General features: G+C 43.1%; 1 protein-coding gene and 1 long non-coding RNA gene across 2 annotated transcripts in view; both read left to right on the plus strand.

The window, feature by feature from the left end:
• Positions 1-12,380, plus strand: part of LOC308475555 (uncharacterized protein) — a gene marked incomplete at its 5' end in the record, with an annotated part of 499,606 nt that extends 487,226 nt beyond the window's left edge. The window contains one exon of the mRNA XM_081002593.1: positions 12,187-12,380. The remainder of the gene's footprint in view (positions 1-12,186) is intronic.
• Positions 5,823-9,229, plus strand: LOC308480023. The gene is made up of 4 exons (XR_013987920.1): positions 5,823-5,859; positions 6,293-6,387; positions 6,505-6,603; positions 9,041-9,229. It is a non-coding gene; the product is annotated as an uncharacterized lncRNA (long non-coding RNA).
• Positions 12,381-14,730: the final 2,350 nt, after the last annotated feature.

Below are 14,730 nucleotides of genomic sequence, written 5' to 3' on the forward strand. Positions count from 1 at the left end.
GGCCCTTGATACTGTAGGATTTGAAAGAAGAAACACCACCTGAAGCTTATGGTGTGACTTGGCCCTGCTAGAATGATGTCTATTGCAGCTGTTTCTGTTTCTGTTGCTACTTCCAAGTACAAAATCAGAATCATAAAGTTTATAGATTTTGTCTTTTTGCATGGTGGTTCAGCCTGTGTAGCTGTGCTCACCTTCTCTGCACATATGAAGAGGTCATACCAGACAACTGTCCGGCTTTGAGCGGGACATCCTGGAATAACAGAAGCCATCCTGGCTTCTGATTGGTTCCTGGGAAGTCCACTTTTAGCTCCAGCAAGAGTGTGGTCCCAAAAGACTCCCATTTTGAGAGAGTGTGCTCTCACACAAGTCACCTGGCTCCCGTGAGAGTGCAGCACTGAAAGAAGCTCATTCTGATTTTGCCTCCAAGCTCCTTATGTGCATGGAAGCCTACAGACACACAACTAGGGATGGAAGAGAAATTCAATTCAGTATGCAATTCGTTTACAGTTGAAGCTATCAAATTTGCACTTTCCTGAACAATTGGCAGACCGAAACACAGCTATCCTTTGATATTCACATTTTTGGAATTTTGAAATTCAGTTTTCCAACTCAACAATTGTTTACATTGAGGGGGAATGTGGATTTTGACACCAACTTGTAAACACTTGCTGAAAACCTTCTTGTTCTACCAGGCCCATGCAGGCAATTAAGAGTACAGCCCCCCATAATGTTCTCTTGATGTTTGTTTCTTTTTTCTTTTTCTTCTGCTTTTAACTTGTTTTTAACCTTTTATGATTGTATTGTTTGGATTTATGTTTTTATATTGTTGTAAACTGATGTGATATATATTTAAGATGCAGAGGTATGTTAATATTTTTAGAAATAAATAAAAGTGAACATATTTGTGAAAATAACACACACAAAATGCATTACAGCTTGAAAAACTGTGTACATTAATAAAAATTGCATATAAAATGTGCTTATTACGAGATTGTTGGCATCCGTCTTTCTCTGGAGAGAAATTCACACTAAAAGGCTGGTGACTTTTCATGAGGATATTCATGAGGATCACAGATTACTGCAAAATGTGGAGCACTGGATTTCAGACTAGAAGAATGAGAAACTGAGAGAAACAAAACTGAGAGATCCTGCCTACAACCATATATAAAATTTCTAATCATGCAAAACAGAGTCAAGGGGTGGTATTCAGTGCTAGCTCTACTAGCATTAACGTCTATTGTTGTCAAAATGCATGACTAACAGGTTCATTAATTTCTATGGGTCTGCTTTGAGTTGAACCTAGTTGAATAAAACCCAGGGGTCCTATGCACACCTCCAGTTGAACATGGTGAAAGTGATTCTGCTCTCCCCTCAGTACTGCAGGTATGGGTAACCTGCAGACCTCCGCATGTTCCTGAACTACAGCTTTCATCATCCCTGGTGACTGACCATGCTTGCTATGGCTTCTGGGATTTGTAGTTCAGCAACATCTGGAGGGCAAAGTGTTCTCCACTCCTGAACCACTGTCTTCACAAGTACCTCTAACTCTTGACCATACAATGACCCTTCCCACTTTCATTTTGCAAATTTAACGAGAAGAAAGTCTCTGCTAGCAGACTCCGTGACCTTTCTGACATCTGCATTTCCACTGAAAGTTCCAACAGGCTCGCTCTTGTGTGTAAAAAAAGAAGAAGAAGAAAAGCCCTACGTCACTACAAGAAGCCCTGTGGCTTAATATTAGGCAGGCCTTCTGCTTCTAAATACTCTTCATTCGTACACTGGGATACTAACAAGGATCCTTTTTTAAAAAATCTAGCAATGGATAGTGCAATTCTAGTAATGGAAGAAACCAAGTAGTTCCCTTCCTCCTGATTCTGTTGAAAATTATTAATGTTGGCATTTAAAGAACTGGACTGACAGCAGGTGTGGGAAAAACATGTCAGAATAGGTGCCTGTGTCTTCTTTCGTTCCCTTGAGTACTCTGAATCTCAGCTGGGCTACGTAATAACTAATGCAATATAGAAGTTCTGCCTTATTTGTTTTTAAAAATATAGCCCACCTATGGCTGACATATTGGCCTCAAGGCACATTGCAACATATTAAAGCTACCGCAAAAGAAGCCTCACCAGTTTCTTTCTAAAAATAATTTAAAACATAATTATTTTCAGAGTGAAAGGTTAAACGGTAAGGCCTCTATCCATTGCCCTTGCTAGGCCAACTGCTATTTGGCTTCTCTGCTCCCAGGATTATGTCATGCAGTGGCCATGGTCCTTTCTAATCCTTTGCACATCTACTCAGTTCTACTGAAGCCACGTGCACGTCGTACATTTAAAGCACTAATGATACCACTTTAAACAGCCATAGCTTCCCCCAGTGCCAGATTTATGTATAAGCTAAACAAGCTATAGTTTAGGGCCCCACTCCTTTGGGGGGGGGCCAAAAATATACTTCTTAATTGTATTTGAGTTCAACAATTACTTTGATAAAATACGTATTTTGTTATGTGCAAATGGCTTTAGATACCTATTAGGTCCATAAATTACAGTGGTACCTCGGGTTAAGTACTTAATTCGTTCCGGAGGTCCGTTCTTAACCTGAAACTGTTCTTAACCTGAAGCACCACTTTAGCTGATGGGGCCTCCTGCTGCTGCCGTGCTGATGGAGCATGATTTCTGTTCTCATCCTGAAGCAAAGTTCTTAACCTGAGGTAATATTTCTGGGTTTGCGGAGTCTGTAACCTGAAGCGTATGTAACCCGAGGTACCACTGTACCATATAGCATATATTCAACACACAAAAAAGCGACAATTTGTTGTTGGCAAAGGACAGCTGGATATATAAAGGGCCCCATTACCTTCAGTAGCTTAGGGCCTCATCAAACCTAAATCCGGCCCTGGCTTCCCCCAAAGAATTCTGGGAGCTGTAGTTTGTTAAGGGTGATGAGCGTTGTTGGGACACCCCAATTCCCCTCCCAGAGATTCAATTCCCAAAGTGGTTTAGCTGTCAACCCCTCTTCACAGGAAACTCTGCAGGCTGATAGCATACACATAAGTGCTAAAAGTCAGCATTTTATTTTTCCAACTCAGATTGATGGGCCTTTAGTATAATCTTTTCCTTCCAAACTTTTTTTACAAAAAGATACGACTTGACAGATCACTTTCCCATTATAGAAAACAAACCCTCTTCCAGATTTCCAGGAAAAAACAACTTTTTATCTGCTGTTAGTATGAAAAAGTCAGGAATTAGATAGCTGTCCAAGAGTGAGAAATGTTAAAGCCAGGAATACAATGGTTGCATTAGCTACCATTTCCGATAGTAACTTCCCGAAAGCTGAAACAGACCTCTGTTGTTCGGTGCTGCTACCCTCCTGAAGCCAAAATGAGAATTTCAGCCAGATTGCATGGGGTTTTGATAAGGAGCCCCGGCTCTTGATTTCCTGCTGTAAACTGAAATGCGATGAAGCTTCAGCTATCTCTCTGTTGCTTTCCTGCTAAACCAGTATTTCAAAAGTCTTGTCTTCATGCATTGCCATTTGCTATATTCAAGTAAAGAAAAGTGCTCCGAAGCCAGTAACAATATTTTTAAGAGTCCAGTGCTATACCTATCTACCCAGAAGTAAGCTCGACAGGGTTTGTTCCCAGCTAAGTGGGTATAAGATTGCGACTGTAGACAGTCAAACAAATGTCTAGCAAGGGTGGAGAGCCTGCCATCCAACAGATGTTGCTGGAATACAAGTCCCATCAACCCTGGCCATTGGCCATGCTAACTAGGGCTGATTGGAGTCAGAGTCCAACAACAACTGGAGCACCACAGGATTCCCATTCCTGTTTTATAGATTAGGCTGCAATCATACAGCCGCTTAACTGGGAGCAAGCCCCACTGAACGCCATTTTCTTAGCTGGTGGTCAAGAGTGCACCATGGGTTCTGGCTATGTCACAAAGGTAGCTATCACATTTTTATGGTTAGCCTTGAAGATGGAGGCAATCAGCAGTTGAATGGGTTGGGCTACCTGAACTGGGTGTATATTTGAGACAAACAAAATTATCTACTTATGTGTATATATTATGTAATTCTGCAATTACACAATATATGGTTAAGTCCAGTCAAAGGTGACTATAGAGTTGTGGCGCTCATCTCGCTTCAGGCCAAGGGAGTTGGTGTTTGTCCACGGGCAGCTTTCCAGGTCATGTTGCCAGCATTAGTAAACTGCTTCCAGCACAATAGGACACTGTGACGGAAACCAGAGCACACAGAAATGCCGTTTACCTTCCCGCCGCAGTGGTACCTATTGATCTACTTGCACTGACATGCTTTCGAACTGCTAGGTTGGCAGAAGCTAGAACAGAGCAACAGGAGCTCACCCTGTCGTGGGGATTTGAACCGCCGACCTTCTGATCGGCAAGCCCAAGAGGCTCCGTGGTTTAGACCACAGCACCACCTGCACCTGCAAGTAGGGGCTGAGCTCAACAGCACTCTCCCTTCCTGCCATTTTCAGCAACTGCTATTCAGAAACATACTTGTTCCGATGGCATGAAGAACTGGAGAGCTGTAATGAGCTGGGTTCTTGACACAGAAAATGAAAGCAGGGTAATTGAGAATCAACCCAGAGGGTGATTCTCTCTCTTTCTGTGCCATTTCTTCCAAGTCCATGGCCTCATGGAGAGTCTGAACCCTGGATAATGACTCCTAGTGAATATGCTGTGGTAATCCATGAACACTGGATGGAGCACTCAAAATTGAAGCCTGTCACAGATCCCTAGGACCAGTAGCATATCTTTTATCAATATTTGCTGGAGACATTTTTTTCTTCATGTCGAGAACTGACAGAAACTTCTGTTTCCTTGTTATCGGTCTCTGGTGAAGCTGCATAGTGCTCTTGGGTAATACTTAAGTAACAACAATGCTGTTTCCTTTTTTAATCCAAAATCTGTGAGACACCCCCCCCCTTTTTTTTTAATGCAGAAAAACCGGAGTGTCAGCATGCCAGCAACCTAAGTTAGATATGTATCTCCTGCGGTTGCCATGGCAAATGTGGAACCACAATGATATCAATCTATCAGCAAAAACATTATCAGGCATTTCCTGTTAGTGGTCTTGTACCTTTCCAGTCTGTTGCTGAGCTAGATAAGAAGGCAGTTGCTTACATTTCTGGCAGGAGATCAGAGCAGTGGCAGGGTGCCGTTGTAGGCAATCATGAAATGTCACTGAGGAATCTGACAGTGGAATTTTTAGGTCAGAAAGCTAGCAGGCCCAGCAGGACACCGATGAGGTACATTAAATTACCCTACCATTCTTGTCAGTTTTATTACACACTTTCCTCGAAGCAACCGGTGGGGAACATAAGGATATTAGTGTCAATATTTTGGGTCATAAGGCAAAAAAAAAAGGAGCAAAGTGTTAAAACAAATGCAAATGAAATGAGAGGCTGTGTACACACCAGGCATTTAAACCAGGCATAGACAAACTCGGCCCTCCAGATGTTTTGAGACGACAATTCCCATCACCCCTGACCACTGGTCCTGTTAGCTAGGGATGGTGGGAGTTGTAGTCCCAAAACAACTGGAGGGCCAAGTTTGCCTATGCCTGATTTAAACCATTTGAAAGCAAAGAATTTTGGGAACTGTAGTTTCTTGTGGGTGCTGAGGAAAACTACATCTCCCATTATTTTTTGCAGGGAGGAGGGGATATGCTTTAGCTGTATAGTGTGCATGCAGCCTCAGTACTCATTCCCCCTCTAGGAATGTTTGGAGTGCTGAGACTCTGATCAAAAGAGTGTGGAGTTTTAATACATTATTCTCCTTACAGAATCAGGTCCATTCTAGAACTGAGGTCCTTTTCCTGAACAGGGACTATATTCATGTATTGGTTTTTTGTTTTTGTTTTTACTAATACTTATTGGTGTTTATATAGTTGGCCAGAGTGGCTGGGGAGGCCCAACCAGATGGGTGGGGTATAAGTAATAAATGATTATGATTGGAGGATGGAAGCTGGTCACAGCAGGAGGGAGTGACACCCTGGCTTCTTCACCAGCCTGGCTCATCTCAGCCTCTCAGCCTCCTTCCTCTTCTGCTTCTGGATTTCTCTCTGCCACAGACTCTCCCAGCTCACTAAACCTCTTCAGCTTCTTCCCAATCTTCTCCCTCTTCTCCCTTTGACCACTCATTGTCGTCCAGCCACCAATCCCTAGACTCTGAACAGCTGGTTTCCCCAGCTGTTGCCTCCCACTACTTCTCTGCATCCAGCCAGTCCATGACATCAACTTTAGTGTTTTCTTTGCGTTCCGTTTCCACAGGCTTCAGCCAAAGTCAGTCTTCAAATGGTTGGAGGAGGGGCCTTTCACTAGATAGAAGCAACAGTAATCAAACACTTCCAGATATGTGCACACAGGTGAGCAGGTGTGATTTTGCCTTGGCTAGACATTGCCCTTTGACTGTATCTTTAATGGGTTTGAAGTCATTGCCATAAACATTGACCTTAAAGCAATCCTGCATTTCACACTTTCAGCAGAGTGGAGCTGCCATTTGGAATTAGCAAGACTCGATCTGTAGCGGGGCCAGGCAATGCTATCCAGCCTTGGGCAGCATCATGTCTTGATTTATGAAGGTGAGCCATGACTGCTTTATATGTGAGAAGCCCAGCTCCAACTCTGAGGGCTCCAGCAGCAAATTAGAACAACAGGGAGTTACTAGCATCCTTCTTCATAGCTCTAGGCAGGAAATTGTAAAAAAACATAAAAAACTGACAATCTCAAAGTTCACCACAAATGTCTCTCGTATTGGATGGTTTGATCAGGTCTGGAAGATGGCCCTGGCTGAAGAATTAATGGATCAAATAAGGTTGCAAAAGAGTTCAATTAAAGCAGATTTATTTGTAGAAGCCAAGCACGCATTCTCAGTGGCAGAGGAACCCTCTCCGCCACCCAGGGCGGGACGCCGAGGGGTGGGGCGAACCGCCTGGTGATGCATGTGCAACTTCCATACAGACTGTGTACGCGCAACATCCATATGGACTGCACACATGCGGCAGCCCGTACAGTCACTGTGTGAGCGGCAGCCCATATGGATGCCGTGTGGATGCAGTGCGAGTGGCGCCCACACTGACTGCGTGCACGTCCTCTGCCACTCTACAGCTGAGGAGAGGCAGCGGGCCATCTTTTCACCCCCCCCCAGGGCGGTGCCCGGGGCAACCTGCCCCCCCCCGCCTCCTGCACATTCTTAGAGTATATGGTTCACTAATCCATATGGCCCTTCTGCTTCACCAGTGTGGTTTGGGAAATCTTAAGGATAGTCTAAATTTATAAGATCGGGATAACTGTAATAAATGTGAAACGTTGTGTTGTGACCCATGTGTAGTAACAGATTTTATTCTCCCATGAGGATAAAATCTGTCAAATCATGCCATGGTCAGTGGATTACCATATACTTATGCATGCTTATAGACAAACTGGGGTAATGTTTTGAGTTGTGTGTGTGTGTGTGTGTGTGTGTTTTGCCTTTTTTGTTGCTGTTCCTTTTTAACTGTTCATCAAAATGGGCTGTGCTATAGTATCAGGAACATATTGCATCTCACCTTGATAAGAAGCCCATTCCAAACTAACTGAAGATTCCAAACAGTCTTCAAAGGCAGTCACACATAAAGCATGCTACAAAAATCAGTCAATGAGTGATTTTTTTAAAAATGGACTGCTGCAGTCAGATTGAAAGGTTCCAGAAGATTGTTGAACCAGTCTTAATTTCACAAAGATGCTCCTGGTTACAGCTGACGCCTGAAAACACAGGTCTAAGGGTAGATCCAGGATTGTGTTTTGTTCTGTTTTTATCATGTATACTTCTTTGGCAGCTTTATCTGCATAGTAATAAGGGTGTAAACCAAGTTGTGCAGACAGGGATAGTGCTGTGGCTTGAGAGAATGTGGGTTCTATTTGACAAAGGCAACAGCTGAGAACACACTTAAGAAGCAGACAAATCAAAACAGTGGCACAGAACCACACTGGCATCAGTCTGTCGTCAGCATCATCCACCCAAGCACATTTCAATTTATTTTGCTATTACTATTACTTATAACCTGCCTTTCGGAATAGGAACATATGTGTTATAAGGAGTCAGATCACTGGGTCATCTAGCTGGGTAAGGTAAAGGTAAAGGACCCCCAGATTGTTAAGTCTAGTCGAATTCGACTATGAGGTGCAGTCCTCATCTCCACTTTCAGGTTGAGCGAGCCAGCGTTTGTCCACAGACAGATTTTCTGGGTCATGTGGCCAGCATGACTAAGCCACTTCCGGTGCAACAGGACACCGTAATGAGTGCCAGAGCGCATGGAAATGCCATTTACCTTCCCACCTAAGCGGTACCTATTTATCCACTTGCACTGGTATAATTTTGAACTGCTAGGTTGGCAGGAGCTGGGACAGAGCGACGGGAGCTCACCCCGTTGTGCAGGTTATGATCAGCACTCTCTGCACTGTCAGACAGTGGTCTTTCCTAGCTTAAGTTGGAGATGCTGGAAGTCGAACCTGCAGCTTTTGGCATGCGAAGCAGAGCAATAGCCCTTCCCCTACATACAGTGGTGCCCCGCAAGACGAATGCCTCGCAAGACGAAAAACTCGCTAGACGAAAGAGTTTTCCGTTTTTTGAGTTGTTCTGCAAGACGAATTTCCCTATGGGCTTGCTTCGCAAGACGAAACGTCTTGCGAGTTCTTGCGAGTTTGTTTCCTTTTTCTTAAAGCCGCTAAGCCACTAAGCCGTTAATAGCCGCTAAGCCGTTAATAGCCGCTAAGCCGCTAAGCCGCTAATAGCCACTAAGCCGCTAATAGCCGTGCTTCGCAAGATGAAAAAACCGCAAGACGAAGAGACTTGCGGAACGGATTAATTTCGTCTTGTGAGGCACCACTGTACAAATTTTTACAAGGCACCTTATGAGAAACATTAGAATTCTTTTAAAGTCACAGCAAACAATGTCAACAAATAAAGTCATCAGGATATGGCTGCTGAACTTGGAGACACCATTGTAGGGCTAGCAACTACTTCTTGTTTTCTCTCAGGTTTTGCTGGCAGGAAACGCTATGGCAGGAGCCACGCCTCAAATCTGTTTGCTTTTCAGCTCAACTTTTTTTGTTTAGAACCAGTAGAACTCTTCTCACTTTGGAACATGGCTCGGGAGCAATCTGGAAAACACTCAGACTCAGCACATATGTACATATCCGCCGGGGGCCAGGAAACAATTTCACACTTAGCGCCAAAGAGCTTCTGACATTTTGGTGTGTAATTACTATACACCACCAAAGCCTAATATACTCGATCTATAGAGAATACTGCTTATGGATCAACGACCTGAGCATTCCCAATGTGGCTTAAAGGAATGCGCCCTGCATTTATTCCTTAAAATAAAATAAAAAAGCTTCCTTTGAATGCACATAGCTATCTTTCAAAGAGCATGAAAAAGGTCAGTGGGCCTCATGGGTAAATGAATAATACAGCCGCTCGCATAAACAAGAAGTGTGTAGAATGGAAGAGCAAATTTTCACTGATGATGGCAATGATATCATGCAATACTATAACAATTAGCACTTTGCAATCATATTGAAAAGTCTGCTAAAGCCAACAGAAGGCTTTTGACTCCAAAGTAAATATTTGAACAAACTTTACAGCAGCTCCAATGAGGCACTTTGATGAAAAGCAAGCATTTGGAGGTGGAGGCATCACTGATAGCACCAGAGGAGAAGGGCACAGGATGCAAATTCCTCATAGAACATTAACTCACCACCCCAAACCCCACATTACTTAGCCCATGTAGTTACTAGAGGAAATGAATTTTTCACATACGAATTATAAACTAACCTTAAACTTGACAGTAATACAATGCTGCAACCTTAAACATGTTCGCTCAATTCCATTAACATCTATAGGACTTCCTTCAAAGAGAATATGTTTTAAAATGGGAGTATTAGTGTTAAATGCAATATTATTTCTCCTTCAAAAATCTGACATATGGGGGAAAGCAGTTCACTGGTCTGGGATGCCAACCTACGTTGGTTCTGGGGATCTTGAGTACCCGCTGTAGTTCCTTCAACAAAGTACAAAGTTCAATGAGGAAAAGTTAAGTGACTCTCTCAAAACATAAGATCTCTTTTTTGCTTCTTCCGCTACATTACTTAATACTGTAGAGATTTTTTATTCTAATTTCCTTGAACAAGTTGTTTTCAACATATTTCAATTTTCTTTCTATTAGCCTTCTTCCCAAATGCTTGATTTAGAACACAAACACCTTGTGCCTTTACAAAACTCAAGGTGACATCTCCATCACTTCGCAACACTTTTGTTGCTAATGGATAACTAGTGAGCAGTCATCAATGTGAGGCTCAGGCAAGGACATGCTGCTCTTCAAGTTATAAATATACCTCTGACACAAGAAGTTGCGAAATGATTCACTTTGAAAGGAGTCATAAGCATACAATCTGCACTGCATTACTTATGTCACAAAATCTGTTTCTAAATCTGCCGGATTCAGTTGCCACCTGATGATGGTTCTTATATTTGCTATTTTCTGTGCTTTTTGCTTGACATTTCTATTTTCTGTTTGCCGTTCTTTCTAGTAAGAAGTGGCATATCAATCACCAACCAGATACTATTCCATAAAGTTAGGTAAGGATCAGAGGGAGCTAACTGTGAACCGTAGCAATTTAATAGAACCAAAATGAAAGAATATGGTGGTTCTGAAGCAGGATACTTAATGACATTCAAATTAGACAGGAAAGTCCTCATTTGTGGGAAATGAAAATTGTAGACAGTGCCCCAAAGCTGTGGAATGCCTGTACCAAAAGAATGTAAGCCATTGCTAAGTAAGCAGTTATTTCAGCATGTTTTCGTATGCTGCTTCTGTGCATTATTTGTTGGTCTTAGCATCATTTAACATCATGTTTCTAATTATATGATACAAATATCACGATACCTTTTTTAAAACAAGGAGTAACAACAAGAGATTGGAAATAAGACAGAGATAATCCACTGATTCTTTTAAATGACAATGTCTGCAGAAGCATAGTTGCCAACAGCAAACATTTATCCATTTTAGCCAACATTTATGCAAACATTTTAAACATGGCATCTATTCTCTTGATATGATTGGCTTACCTTGAAGATTTTAGATGGTGTGGACCATTCCATTATTGCAAAACCAAAGCAACATGTTGCCTTATGTTCACTTATGGTTTGATGGCCAACTGATTTTCAGAGGGTCAGGACCAAACCCATTCCATAATCAGAGTGTTATGCAAAATATGTATCACCAATGAAACTCATTTATTGTCTTATGGGTGAGTTTAGCACCATGTCGAGACCATAAATGTATTTCATCCACTGGTTATCATCAAGCAACATGCTGAAAGCTAAACTGATGGCATAAATCTGGGACAAGGTACGTGTGAACCATACAGGGACCCATATCTTTTCCCCGACGGATGGGGGGGGAACATCTGGACAATGATTTTAAGCACATACACACAGAAAGGCAGGAATGGAAGGGTCCTTTCAGGGAACCTTGAAAGGGCTAACATAGAGTTTTCCACTTATCAACCTTTTCCCCTGTAGCTCTCCCAGGAGATTCAGACAATGAACCTGGTATATTTTGCATGCAAAGAATGCGCTCTGCCATGGAGCTATGATCCCTCCCCAGTGGGCCAAGGGGGCTGGGATTGAAACCCACATGCATAATAGATTAGCAAGACATTGACATCACCTTTCAGGCACATACTGAGGGTGGGGTACTCCCACATCCGTCCCCTTTGTCCGTTTCACTTCCCTGCTTTTGACAGCTCAAGTGTGATGGCCTGGGATTCCGATTCAGAGGCTGAACCAGAGGAATCCCAGCCTGCACAGGAGTCCCCGCCTCCAGGGCCGGCTGAACTGGGGCAGGGCCTTGATTCTGAAGCGCCTGCACCTGTGCCGGATCCTCAGGAGCAGGCACCAGGTGAATCCACTCTGGCTCCGGAGGTGGTTGAGGACTCAGTGCCTACAGGTGAGTCTCCCCCTGGGTCCAGTAACCCTTCAGCCTCCCCTGAACTGCAGAGGCTCAGGGCAGAGAGGCGAAGGGAACTGGTTTCTCCCAGGAGGAGTGCTCGCCTTAAGGCCAGGAGAGGAAGGTCTCCTGGGGGCCGGGACCGCCCCTGGCCTCAGAGAAGATAAAGGCCAGTCAGCCCGGTCCCAGGTTGCGGGAGCAACGTCGTCGTTGAGTACCTGCTCCTACCCGGACCCAGACCTGACCTTCCAGTGTTCCTGTTCCCCGCCCGGCTTCCTGCTTCTGATCGTCCAGTGTTCCTGTCCCCGCCCGGCTTCCTGCTTCGGACCTCGCCTTGCTCCTTGTGAACTGTTTCCAGGCTAGTGGCTCAGGACTGGACTTTGACTACGACAACGGTAACCTTCCCCCCGGGACTAGCACATCAAGTGAAATTAGCAAGTCTCCTTTTAATGTGCTCGGGCAGCACAGGAATTCTCCCCCAAAAGCCAAAGTAGTCTCCTCCACAGTAAGATATTCACCTCTTTACCCCACCAATATGGGGGGGGGGGCTGCACTGTAAGAGACTTTTGGGCTAGATCACACAAATCCAATATGTGGTTGGCACAGTGGAGCACAGTTGCCCTGAGCGCAACATTTTTAGGGGTGCAAAATTCCAACATCCAGTGATGCCTCAATACAGCTGTGCACTTCTGTTGTTGGGCTCCATTGAAAATGGCTTCTCCATGCGAACCAGGAAGTGACCTCTCCAGACAACAGAATGACTCTTCTTATCTCTGTGGCTGCGATCTGACGGGTGATGTGGATGCTGTTAGGCAGTTGAATGGGCATGCGTACTCCATCTGTTTCCCACCCACCCATCTTTCGTCACGGCCCTGGACACTGGCAACCCATGATATGGCACTGGGCTAGTAGCTTGCTTTGCAGAATCCCACAGATAAACCTCCCGTTACTCTGAATATTTGTACGTCATTTGTCACTGAGCATTTAGAAGTCATCAGAAAGAGTAAGAGAGAGGGAGGGAGGGAGAGATTACTACAAGCAAGTACTTCATCGCTAGCATTTCAGGGTTGTTGTTTTTTCTACACTGCAATCAAGTCAATTCACTTTAAATAACTGTTTTCTCCGTCTGCTCCTTAAATCTTAATATGTGGGTTTCCACCGTAAAAAGAGGAACAACAAGTAAATCAAGCAATTAATCACTTCAGTCTATGAAATGGCCTGTAAATCACAAACCTTTTATAGTCATAGATTTTTGAACTTCAGCCCAAAAGCCTAAAGATTGACTTCAGTGCCATTAATCTTAAAATAGGCAGTTCACATATTTCTCTAAAGATTTCAGCAGCGGACCCAGACAGAAAGAGCCAGGTGTGCTCTATTACAGAGCTACAGATATTGGAGAAATGGAGGAGATGAAGTGCCAAAGCCAACATCATGATTTTTTGAAGTAACTTGACTATTAGTGTTTATTTTACTTAGAGACCACTTTATGATATCTGCTGAGGAATGAAACAAAGGCAGTGAATCTTTAGATATCTAGTATCTAACAAAATACATTCCCAGCCCTTAAATGAAGAGCTTTGCCTTGTATTGCATTTCTCTAGCTTATTAAAGGCACATAAAAACCTGTGCTTTTTCTTCATCGAAAGACTCTAAAAGTATAAACCAAAGTGGACTGTTGACATGAATTGTGGGTGCCACAGTGTGGCTGTAGAAGGGAAGAGGTGCACTGACATTTTCTCTTTTGCACCTCTAAGAAACCTCCCAGGGCCAGCTCTATCATTGGATAAGGAAACACAAAGATAGACCATGGTCCCCCCCTCTCTTTCTGTCTATATCAGAGGGCATAACACAGGGAAGGGGGGTTGAAGAGAAGCAACAAGAGTGGGGTGCCCATGACGCTGTCTCAAAATTCCAGATGATTCCAGATGAGGCAACAGGTGCAAAAACTTTGGTGATGCCTGAGCATGGCATTTGCAAAGCCAGCTTACAGAAGCAACATAATTTGAAATAGTAAGCATACTCTATTCTATTCACTTTGCGGGGGGGGGGGGACAACCACTAATCACTTTCATGTAAAAAATGCACAATGCAATATACACTCATTCATTAAGCAACCACAAAATCAATCACTGAAAACAGCGATAATAATAATCTTCAAATCTGAACCAGTTTTTTTGGGTAGGAGGCAATTTTATGTACATTTTAAAAAATTAAATACTGATTTTTGTGAGAAGGGCTCAGAGAGCTCATCCCGATAGCAAGATGAAGCACACAGATATCTAGACAAAGTGGGTATTTGATTTCCCAGACAAATATATTTTCTCACTATCATTCTTACTTGATTGATCTCTTTTTATAATAAATAGGAGCTAAATATATCTAGAAAAAACCTGCAGTGTTGTGCTAATGGAGATTTTATCCCTTTCCTATTAAAAAGGCAGAAATTTTCTCCCTCTTGCCCGTGTTATTAATTATTTGTTCCCCATTTTTGTCAATTGAGATGTGGTTTTAAAAACATAATTTAAAAGAGCTTACAGTGCGACATTTCAGGGAAGGATGAAAAAGCACTTATAAAAAGAAACAGCTTTGACAGTATCGGTCAACGTGGTCTTAGAATATCATATTGAAATCATACGACGCTCAGATATACATGTCAAGGCCTAAGAATCACGTATTCGTAGAATGACAAATGAAATCATAGTTATTACATAAGGGCAG

Source organism: Podarcis pityusensis (assembly GCF_964106645.2).
Source record: "Podarcis pityusensis genome assembly, chromosome: 1".
Taxonomy (NCBI): domain Eukaryota; kingdom Metazoa; phylum Chordata; class Lepidosauria; order Squamata; family Lacertidae; genus Podarcis; species Podarcis pityusensis.